Source organism: Lissotriton vulgaris, chromosome 11, assembly GCF_964263255.1.
Source record: "Lissotriton vulgaris chromosome 11, aLisVul1.2, whole genome shotgun sequence".
Classification (NCBI taxonomy): Eukaryota; Metazoa; Chordata; class Amphibia; order Caudata; family Salamandridae; genus Lissotriton; species Lissotriton vulgaris.
The window spans coordinates 43,486,093-43,498,277 of record NC_141699.1 but is presented as its reverse complement, the minus strand read 5'-3'; the positions used below and the strand labels follow the sequence as shown (position 1 = coordinate 43,498,277).

The window sequence follows — 12,185 nt, the reverse complement described above, 5'->3', positions numbered from 1 at the left end:
CCTTTTAATGGTGGAGTCTTGGAACTGGTTATCATTTCTTGACTTCCTGTCTGCTGAAATGGCAAATCCACAAGGACTCAATCACATATCTGTCACGTCAGCATGAGCTTCAGACACCACTGGTGACCGGCCAAGCCGTTCTCACCGTCGCAACTGTGATAGTAAGTAAGCTGAATGACTGAACTGCATTCGGGCAACAGTGGTTAATGCATATGCGTGAATGGAGGATGCATCCAGCTTCAGAATTCCTTCCACATGCACAGTGTAGAGGAAGAGTTACAGCCCGTCATGGACAGCAGGTGTGTCTGCACAGAGGGGATCACACATGTATGATCAGCAGACCCAAAGTTGTCCTATGTCCTCTCTTTCTCCCGTCATTAGATAATCGCTCTCGATGGCAGCCATTCAATGACAGCAGGAGGCAGGGCGTGGGTAGGAAAGAGGGAGTGATCAATCAGCCTCGCCTGTCCTTCCATTTCTGCCGTACCTCTGCTCTCTTCTTCAGCCACCAACCCAGTACTGGTTCTCAGAAGACGGTCAGCCTGCTTCATGACCTGTTCTGCCCCGACAGGCCTGTCGCTCAGCCATGTAATGGGACAGTGGACAACCAAGTAGCTGTTGCAGTCTTCACAGTCAGGATTCCGGCCTCGCACAGCACTAAGACTGCACTCCTTGGAGGTGGCGGACTCCATTACGATGCTCTTAGATCAAGGAACAAATGCAGCCTTGATATATCAACCGTATATAATACTGGGTCCCACGCCATTCAATGCCGCCTTGATCTATCGAACGCATATGATACGGAGTCCCACGTCATTCAATGCGGTCTTCATCTATCGATCGCATATGATACTGGATCCCACGCCATTCAATGCCGCCTTGATCTATCGACTGCATATGATGCTGGGTCCCATGTAATTCAATGCTGCCTTGATCTATCGACCACTTATGATACTGGGTCCCACGTCATTCAATGCTGCCTTGATCTATCGACCGCATATGATGCTGGGTCCCAAGCCATTCAATGCCGCCTTGATCTATCGACCACATATGATACTGGGTCCCACATCATTCAATGCAGCCTTGATCTATCGAATGCATATGATACTGGGTCCCACGTCATTCAATGCCGCCTTGATCTACAGACCGCATATGATACTGAGTTCCAAGCCATTCAATGCCGCCTTGATCTATCAACAGCATATGATACTGGGTCCCACGTCATTCAATGCCGCCTTGATCTATCGACCGCATATGATACTGGGTCCCAAGCCATTCAATGCCGCCTTGATCTATCGACCGCATATGATACTGGGTCCCAAGCCATTCAATGCCGCCTTGATCTACAGACCGCATATGATACTGAGTTCCAAGCCATTCAATGCCGCCTTGATCTATCAACGGCATATGATACTGGGTCCCACGTTATTCAATGCCGCCTTGATCTATCGACCGCATATGATACTGGGACCCAAGCCATTTAATGCCGCCTTGATCTATCGACCGCATGTGATACTGAGTTCCAAGCCATTCAATGCCGCCTTGATCTATCAACCGCATATGATACTGAGTTCCAAGCCATTCAATGCCGCTTTGATCTATCGACCGCATATGATACTGGGTCCCACGTCATTCAATGCCGCCTTGATCTATCGACCGCATATGATACTGGGTCCCAAGCCATTCAATGCCGCCTTGATCTATCGACCGCATATGATACTGAGTTCCAAGCCATTCAATGCCGCCTTGATCTATCGACCGCATATGATGCTGGGTCCCACGTCATTCAATGCCGCCTTGATCTATCGACCGCATATGATACTGAGTCCCACGTCATTCAATGCCGCCTTGATCTATCGACCGCATATGATACTGAGTCCCACGTCATTCAATGCCGCCTTGATCTATCGACTGCATATGATACTGGGTCCTAAGCCATTCAATGCTGCCTTCATCTAGCGACCGCATATGATACTGAGTCCCACGTCATTCAATGCCGCCTTCATCTATCGACTGCATATGATGCTGGGTCCCACGTCATTCAATGCCTCCTTCATCTATCGACTGCATATGATGCTGGGTCCCACGTCATTCAATGCCGCCTTGATCTATCGACCACTTATGATACTGGGTCCCAAGCCATTCAATGCCACCTTGATCTATCGACCGCATTTGATACTGGGTCCCAAGCCATTCAATGCCGCCTTGATCTATCGACCACTTATGATACTGGGTCCCAAGCCATTCAATGCCGCCTTGATCTATCGACCGCATATGATACTGGGTCCCACGTCATTCAATGCCGCCTTGATCTATCGACCGCATATGATGCTGGGTCCCAAGCCATTCAATGCCGCCTTGATCTATCGACCGCATAGGATACAGGGTCCCACGTCATTCAATGCCGCCTTGATCTATCGACCACATATGATACTGAGTTCCAAGCCATTCAATGCTGCCTTGATCTATCGACTGCATAGGATACAGGGTCCCACGTCATTCAATGCCGCCTTGATCTAGCGACTGCATATAATGTTGGGTCCCACGTCATTTAATGCCGCCTTGATCTATCGACCACTTATGATACTGGTCCCACGTCATTCAATGCCGCCTTGATCTATCGACCGCATATGATACTGGGTCCCACGTCATTCAATGCCGCCTTGATCTATCGACTGCATATGATACTGGGTCCCACGTTATTCAATGCCGCCTTGATCTATCGACTGCATATGATACTGGGTCCCACGTCATTCAATGCCGCCTTGATCTATCGACTGCTATTTTCGCCTGAGGCTTGAGCCGGGCGGTCATTCTTTTCTCTTGCTGCTATTTTAAAAATTGTATTGTTTGCACTCGCCCTTTGTGTCCTCTCCCCCCTGCACTAGCGCGCGGAATTAGCGCAACGCTTTGGTGTCTTTGCCGATTTTGGGTAGAGACATTATTTTAATCCCACTCGCCATCTGAACACTGGTTTGCACTCACCCTGCGTAGCGCTGCCTCCCCCAGAGGGTCCAGCCGATTTCAGGGCTGTTCGACCTGGTGGCACGGGCGGAACTATTGCGGCGGCCATCTTGGGTAGGGCTATCCTCCCTTGGGGGCGAGAGTCACCGGTATAAAAATAGACAGCCATGACTCCGCGCAGCGGACGCGATCAGCGGACGCGCCGGAGTCAAGCCAGAGTCCAGCCCGTCTGCGCCCGTCCGCGCACGGGCCGGGCACAGGGCTAAGAACCCTGCTGGGACCACTAAAGGGAGTTATAGTAGGCAGGAACTACTAGCCCTAAAATCGGACTGCGGATGCGACCTGAATAAATTAGATCCCTCGGACTGGACAGGCCCGGTGAGTTGCCATAATTGCCACTGCACTTTCACGTGGTCTCAGGTCTCCGCACTTATCACATCTACTTATACCCTAAAGGCTGGTTTAATCAATGCTAGATCTTTGCCAAAGCATGCCCTGCATATACAGGACCTTTTAATCGATGACAACTTAGACTGTCTCTTTATTACAGAGAATTGGCTTAAACCTTGGTGTACTCCTGATCTGGTACATGCCCTACCTCTAGGGTATGGCATTCAAAGGGTTGACAGAGGTAATGAACAATGGGGGGGGAGGAGTGGCCATCATATATAGAGATACACTTGGTTGTTCGGTGACAGAACTCCATGAATTAAAGGATGCGGAAGGTATGGGTTTCTGTCTTAAAATTCACGACAACTTCTCTTTTGCCGGGGCACTGATTTATCGCCCACCTGGGTAATGTACAGGTTTTCTGGGGAGTATTGGAGATGTGCTAAGTCCATTGATATTTAGATACTCCAATTTTACTATGTTGGTTATCATTTCTTGACTTCCTGTCTGCTGAAATGGCAAATCCACAAGGACTCAATCACATATCTGTCACGTCAGCATGAGCTTCAGACACCACTGGTGACCGGCCAAGCCGTTCTCACCGTCGCAACTGTGATAGTAAGTAAGCTGAATGACTGAACTGCATTCGGGCAACAGTGGTTAATGCATATGCGTGAATGGAGGATGCATCCAGCTTCAGAATTCCTTCCACATGCACAGTGTAGAGGAAGAGTTACAGCCCGTCATGGACAGCAGGTGTGTCTGCACAGAGGGGATCACGACAACTTCTCTTTTGCCGGGGCACTGATTTATCGCCCACCTGGGTAATGTACAGGTTTTCTGGGGAGTATTGGAGATGTGCTAAGTCCATTGATATTTAGATACTCCAATTTTACTATGTTGGTTATCATTTCTTGACTTCCTGTCTGCTGAAATGGCAAATCCACAAGGACTCAATCACATATCTGTCACGTCAGCATGAGCTTCAGACACCACTGGTGACCGGCCAAGCCGTTCTCACCGTCGCAACTGTGATAGTAAGTAAGCTGAATGACTGAACTGCATTCGGGCAACAGTGGTTAATGCATATGCGTGAATGGAGGATGCATCCAGCTTCAGAATTCCTTCCACATGAACATTTACCTAGAGTCCACAACGGAAGCATCTACTGCCTCCTTTAGGGAAACCATGGAGGTACTGGGTCTCACAATTTGTGATACCCAAGCCACCCATGAAGCTGGACACACGATAGACTGCATTGCCACTAACTTAGATAACTTAACAACAGACCACCTGAAACCCCAGACATGGACGGATCACGTATTAATACCTTTTTCGCTTACACTGGAGACTAATAGTAAGAATAAGCATGCAGTAGAACGCAACCAGGCCAGACAAGATGACTGGAAAGTCACTATGAACCATCCAGAATTAACTACAATAGCTAGAGAATGCAGATCTAAGCTAGCAGAATCTCCAAACCTAAACACTTTTAGGGCTTGGATGATTGAACTAAAAAGTATGACCGGACATGGAAGATCGAAAACTAGACCCGGGAAAAAGAAGAGATCCGCCCCTTGGTTTGACCGAGAGCTTAAAAACAAACAGGGGGAGCTACGGCGAGCTGAACGTAGCTGGCGGAAACATTACCACAGCATAGAACGTGGTAAATACAAAAAGATTAAGAGAGCGTATCACGCACTAATCAAACAGGCAAAAACGAAGTATTTCACGTCAGCAATAGAAACAGCCATTAGCAAACATAAAGCTATTTTTAAAATTGTGAACGATTTTAATAAACCAAAATGTCTAATGCAGGACATTCCGCCCTCTCAAATGCTTTGTGACTCTATCGCAGACTTCTTTGAAGAAAAGGTTCAGGGTCTGACGAAAGATTTTGAGGTCCCTATTCCTGGTTCAAGGTACGAGGACGATAACACAAGGCAGGAGGCCACCCAGTTTACAGCCTTTCGTACAATCAGTCTGGAGGAGACAAAGCGTGCCATCTTGGCAACTAAATCGGGATCACCATTTGACCCATGCCCTATTGGACTCCTGCATCTCATTGCAGAAATTGTCAACCCAGACATAAATGACATCGTAAATAACTCACTGTCTACGGCTAACATCCCCTTAGAGTGGAAACTGGCAGCAGTGAAACCTCTACAAAAAAACAGCTTCCTGATCCCACTATACTATCAAATCTACGTCCCATCTCACTACTCCCGGCACTGTGTAAAATCACAGAGTCGATAGTAAATAAACAGCTTACACGCTTTTTGGAAGATAGTGAAGTATGGCACCCCAACCAAGCTGGTTTCAGGACTCAACATTCCACCGAATCAGCTCTCCTGTTTACTACTGAAACTATCCGCTCAGCCCTAGATCAAGGTAAGAAGGCCGTCCTGATATTATTAGATCTGTCGGCGGCCTTCGACACGGTCTCACACGTTATCTTAATAGACCGGCTAATAACATCTGGCATCAAAGGCACTGCCCTGGAGTGGATAAAGAACTTTCTCAGTGACAGGAGACAAGTGGTGACCTTGGGGGAATTCCTTTCCAGTGAGAAACCACTGTCGACGGGAGTACCTCAAGGTTCCAGCTTGAGTCCAACATTATTCAATGTCTACACCGCACCTCTGATAAAGTTGATATCATCCTTTGGCATACATGTAATAGCACATGCCGACGATACACAACTGATCCTGGTAATGGACAAAGATAACCAGGTCTGGGAGGAAAAACTCAAATGTTGCCTAACGGCCACCTTTGATTGGATGCGGAGAAACCATCTAAAATGCAACACAGGCAAAACCGAGATCATGCCTATAGGCCCAAAAAATGATTTCATCCCCAGACTATGGTGGCCCGAGAAGGCAGAAATACCACCCCATACCACCTCCTTGGCCCGCAACCTTAGGGTACACTTCGACGCCGATCTATCTTTTAAACATCAGGCGTCAAAAGTGGCAGGCACTTGTTTTGGGGTGATAAAAGGGCTCAGGAAGTTCTTTGACTTGCTGCCCCTTGAAGCAAGGAAAACAGTTACCGTTGCATTAGTTACATCACGCATTGACTATTGTAACAGCCTGTACGCTGGTACCAATAAGGTGGTTACCCATAAACTCCAGATGGTACAGCACGCGGCAGCAAGGCTGGTTTTAAAATGGCCGAGAAAATTCTCAGCAACCAAAGCCCTCAATGTATTACACGGGCTGCCTATAACAAAAAGGGTCCTGTACAAAGTGCTGACAATTACCTTTCGAGCTGTCCACGATCTAGGCCCTCTATACCCAAGAAAAAAATATGTAAGATACTGTCCAACTCGAGCACTACGGTCCTCAAATGCCAACCTACTGACCGTTCCAGGGTTTAGACTTAAAACCCGTGGGGGTAAATCCCTGGCGGTGCTAGGTGCAAAAGCATGGAATGCCTTCCCCCCACACTTAAGAGCACGGGACAAGGAATCAGAATTCCGCAAACAATTAAAAACTTGGATTTACAATCTTCCAGATATAACCGCCAGAGCACTAGTGTGATTCCGGTCCTGGTCTCTTCAAGCAGTAAGGCAACTTTAACATCTGGTTGACCACACTTTGGCGCCGAAATGCTCCTTGGAGCGATTGTAGCGCGGTATAAATGGGCCATTACATTACATTACATTACATTACAGATGATGCTGGGTCCCACGTCATTCAATGCCGCCTTGATCTATCGACTGCATATGATGCTGGGTCCCACGCCATTCAATGCCGCCTTGATCTATCGACCGCATATGATACTGGGTCCCAAGCCATTCAATGCCGCCTTGATCTATCGACCACTTATGATACTGGGTTCCAAGCCATTCAATGCCGCCTTGATCTATCCACTGCATATGATACTGGGTCCCAAGCCATTCAATGCCGCCTTGATCTATCGACCGCATATGATACTGGGCCCCACGTCATTCAATGCCGCCTTGATCTATCAACTGCATATGATACTGGGTCCCAAGCCATTCAATGCCGCCTTGATCTAGCGACTGCATATGATGCTGGGTCCCACGTCATTCAATGCCGCCTTGATCTATCGACCACTTATGATACTGGGTCCCACGTCATTCAATGCCGCCTTGATCTATCGACCGCATATGATACTGGGTCCCAAGCCATTCAATGCCACCTTGATCTATCGACCGCATATGATACTGGGTCCCACGTCATTCAATGCCGCCTTGATCTATCGACCACATATGATACTGAGTTCCAAGCCATTCAATGCCGCCTTGATCTATCGACCGCATAGGATACTGGGTCCCACGTCTTTCAATGCCACCTTGATCTATCGACTGCATATGATGCTGGGTCCCACGTAATTCAATGCCGCCTTGATCTATCGACCACATATGATACTGAGTTCCAAGCCATTCAATGCCGCCTTGATCTATCGACCGCATAGGATACTGGGTCCCACGTCTTTCAATGCCACCTTGATCTATCGACTGCATATGATGCTGGGTCCCACGTAATTCAATGCCGCCTTGATCTATCGACCACTTATGATACTGGGTCCCACGTCATTCAATGCCACCTTGCTCTATCGACTGCATATGATACTGGGTCCCAAGCCATTCAATGCTGCCTTGATCTATCGACCGCATATGATACTGGGTCCCACGTTATTCAATGCCGCCTTGATCTATCGACTGCATATGATACTTGGTTCCAAGCCATTCAATGCCGCCTTCATCTAGCGACCGCATATGATACTGAGTCCCACGTCATTTAATGCCGCCTTCATCTATCGACTGCATATGATACTGGGTCCCAAGCCATTCAATGCCGCCTTGATCTATCGACCGCATATGATACTGGGTCCCACGTCATTCAATGCCGCCTGGATCTATCGACCGCATATGATACTGAGTCCCACGTCATTCAATGCCGCCTTGACTTATCGACCACATATGATACTGGGTCCCACGTCATTCAATGCCGCCTTGATCTATCGACCGCATACGATACTGAGTCCCACACTATTCTTCTACAATGGTTAAAGGACATTGGAGTCTGGTGCCGGCCTGGATAAGATCCTACTAGAAAAGAGGTTGTTTGGATGGCTCCCTACTCTTCCAGCACCAAAGCCCTTAATTGTGGGTATATCAGGGTTCGGCCTTGAGCCCTACTTGATTTAATATCTATATGTCCTCACAGGCTTCCTTGCTGGAATCCTTGGGAGTGAAGATAGTCTCATATGCAGATGAAACACAGTTATGCCTACTCTTTGAGAATGGAGCCCCCATTGTACAGAAGTCTTAAAGGGATGTTTGGGGGAGCAGGGGGGGGGGGGTCTTCTGTGGATGTGGGTCAGCAATCTCCATTGCAATTCCTAGAAGATGGAGATCTTGCGGTCTGGATCACCCCTCCCCCTTCAGCAAGGGGCGTGCTGCTAGCCAAAACCTATGGGGACTCCTGCACTGTGCAATTCCTCATCCTCCCCAGTCACTGTAGTCCGAAATCTGGGAGCTAAGCGTGACCAGCAGTCGTCTTGTGAGACGCAGGGACTTCTGTGGTGGGTTCATGCTTTGCTGTGCTGAGCTCCCTTGACCTGTTCTTGCGGCCACGGCAGTCATGGGAAATAATGATCCATGCGTTCATCACATCTCCAATAGATGATGGCAATCTGATGATGGTATCTAGGACTACTGGGTGGCCTGATCGAGAGGCTACAGGTGAGCCAGAACGCAGCGGCATGGTGGTTACCAATGATCCCTTGACGTACTTCGACCTCTCCTTATCTGAAAGCTCTTCATTAGCTACTGATCAAGGAACATATTTCGATCAAAACTCTGGTATTGGTGCACACAGCCTACTATTGCTTTGGCCAAAGGTATTTATCTAACAGACGTGTACACTGCGGACCCTCGAGGGCTCTTTCTTCTGACGCAGCGTTGCTATTTACTCCGAAAAGGCAAGAGTAAGAAGATTGGGAGGGTGGGGGGGGCTTTTCCTCCTCTTTCCTGGCAGCCCACGATTCAATCATCTCCCTCTGCAGCTTGGTAAGGCTGACAATGAACTTCAATTCAGAAACCATCACAAAAGATGGCTCTATCCAGCAGCTTGCTGAATGCGGTTTAGCTGGCTATCCTTTACGTAGCACTGGGTGTAGTAAGCTGGCTCTGTGCACATTATAACAAAGGGAGGTATGGTGTGCACAGAGTCCAGGGCAACCCCAAAGGCAGGCAGAGGTTACAGTTAGATAGCACCTCACTCTCTATTTGTGGTAGCTTGGTCGAGCAGTAAGGCAGTGTCAGAGGACAGTGTTAAGCATTTGTGGTACACTCTCAGTCTGCAAATAAATTCACACACTCAAGAATTGAACTTCAGACCAATTGTTTTGTATCAAAATATTCTTTTAGTTATTTTATTTTCTAGAACAAAGCAAGCCTGGCAGATGTAAGCAATACATACTTTACAGTAGTAATGCAGCTTGTAAACAGTTTAAATTGAATTTGTATATGCGCTTTGTTTTGACTTGGAGTATTATCACTGAGAAATGCAAAGCTTTGTAGAATACAGTACATATACTTTGAATGGGCTTTTTAGTAAAATTGCAGGTAAGTTACGTTTGAGATTTCTTTTCCTACTCAGTGTAGTATACCTGGATACTACACTGGGACCTTTCCTGTAAACAGGCGAGTACAATTGATTTTGTTATTTAGTACAATTTTAAAGAATTTCTTAGTTTTCAAACTCCACACTTAAAACCTTTTCCAAGAAAAACAGTTCATGTTATCCTATGGAGGAAGGAAAATGCTACTTAACAGTAATGGAGAGCTGTAGAATCGCATGCTGTGCATAGCCTGCCATCTAGTGTTGGGTCCGGATGTTTGCACTTTGTTTTTGTTCGAAGAAGTCTTTTCCAGTCACGAGGGGGGTAACTCCTCCTTTCGGTGATAGTGCGCATGGGCATCGACTCCACTGTTAGATTGTTTGCCGCAGAGGGTGATAATGGAGTTAGTAAGAAGAGAATAGAGATATCCATGCGTATGTATGTAGAGTAAGGGAGAACTGCAACAGGTACAGGTACCCGGGGAGGCGGATGGGCGCATGCGAAACAGTCAATGTTATCCTATGGAAGAAAATAGTGTTATCGGTTTTAGGGTAAGTATTCGATAGTGGGAGTTGAGGTTCTGGGGGGTAGACTCAGGGGTCGCCCAGGGTCAAGGATGCACTCTCGCTACACCATCAGCAGGACTGTGGAGACCGGTTGCAGAGTGCTGAGGTCCAATGTTATCCAAAGGGTGATAGGGGAGCCTTCTGTTGGTGGCTGCTAACGAGCAGGCCACTGGGTTGTGGCACCAAAGCTCTTGGACTTAAGATCAGGGCAAATGGGGGTTTAGGCCAGCACAAAAGATGCCCCCTCAGCGGCACTGGCGTAGCCGGGTGCAGAGTGCTGTTTTGGCATCTGAAGTCCTGTGTCTTTCAATAGGGTCCGGTTTGCAAAAGCACTGCAGGCTCGGGGACGAAGGTCTTCTGGGTGCGACCACAACTTCGAGAGGTAAATAGAGATGCTAGGGGTTGATTTGGCACCGTCGGTTGGGCCACCAAAGGCCGTGGGGCTTCGGGTGCAGGGCTGCTTTTTGGGGTCAGATCTTCTTACCAGCTCCTGGTCGCAGTTAGGGGGACCTTCTGTATTTAGGCTGCAGGCGTCGGCTGGAATCTTGAGGCAGGTCAGGGGTCGCCGGATCTCGGGTCAGGATCGCCGGGGAGACCTCCTTGTGGTGTTTACCCACTCGAGGGCATTGCGTGTGTGAGAAAGTGCCACCTTTCTTGCATTGGTATCCCCCCACTTGTTGCTGAATTGAAGATGTACTTTGACTGAGTGCGCCCTGGGCTCCTGCTAATCAGGTACCCAGGCCTATGTTCCTTCCTTAAACCTGCATTGAAGCCTAAACCCAATTGGCATCTCTGGCCACATGCCAGCACCTGGTAAATGGTACCCTAGGTATACAGGGTACTGTGACCAGAGAAGACCCCTAAGGGCTGCAGCACTTATTGTGCCACCCTTGGGGCCCTGTACCCTGACGCCCACCACACACACTGCCTTTGCAGGCGGAGTGTTTTAGTACAGAACTAAACAAAGAGTCGACATAGCAACACATCCCTGTGTGCCATGCCCACAAACACACTGCCCTGGCATACTTCAGTCACCCCTCTAGCTGGGTGCTCTATGCCAGCGGTGTGGGCACCTGTGTGGGCACAGGTGCATGAGCCCTGTGCCCATACAGTACCCAGGGCCATTCCTGGGCACTGTAAGTGCAGTGATGCCATTAAGAGTATATGGTGCTGGGAGGTAGTCATTACGAACTCCATAGCACCATAATGGCTACACTGAAAACTGAGAAGTTTGATATCAAACTTCTCAGCACATTACACCCGCACTGATGCCAGTGTGGGATTCAATGAAAAATGCACATAGAGGGCATCTTAGAAATGCCCCCTGAAAACTAACCTACCACTACTGTCCTGGCTGAGTGGTTGCTTGCCAATTGCCACCACCAGACATGTTTCTGGACCCCTGCGGCGCAAGCCTGCTGCTCTCGGGGGCTTGCAGCAATGCACAATCTGGGACGAGGTGCCAAGCCTCCTCCACCAGGATGGGCAGGGTCCTTGAAGGGGAAGCTTCAAAGGCTTGCCGCCTGCGCCCTCCAGAGGACGGGGGCTGAACTGACCTGGCCGTTCTTATGGGATCTCATGCCCTGCTCCTCTGTGCCCTCCAGAGGACGGGGGCTGAACTGACCTGGCAGTTCTCATAGGATCTTATGCCCTGCTCCTCTGTGCCCT

At 48.6% G+C, this 12,185-nt stretch overlaps 1 protein-coding gene across 1 annotated transcript in view; it reads right to left on the bottom strand.

Annotated features, from left to right (window-relative positions):
* The window catches only part of DHX37 (DEAH-box helicase 37), a 308,890-nt gene that overhangs the window by 197,315 nt on the left and 99,390 nt on the right, over nucleotides 1-12,185 (bottom strand). The window lies entirely within an intron of this gene.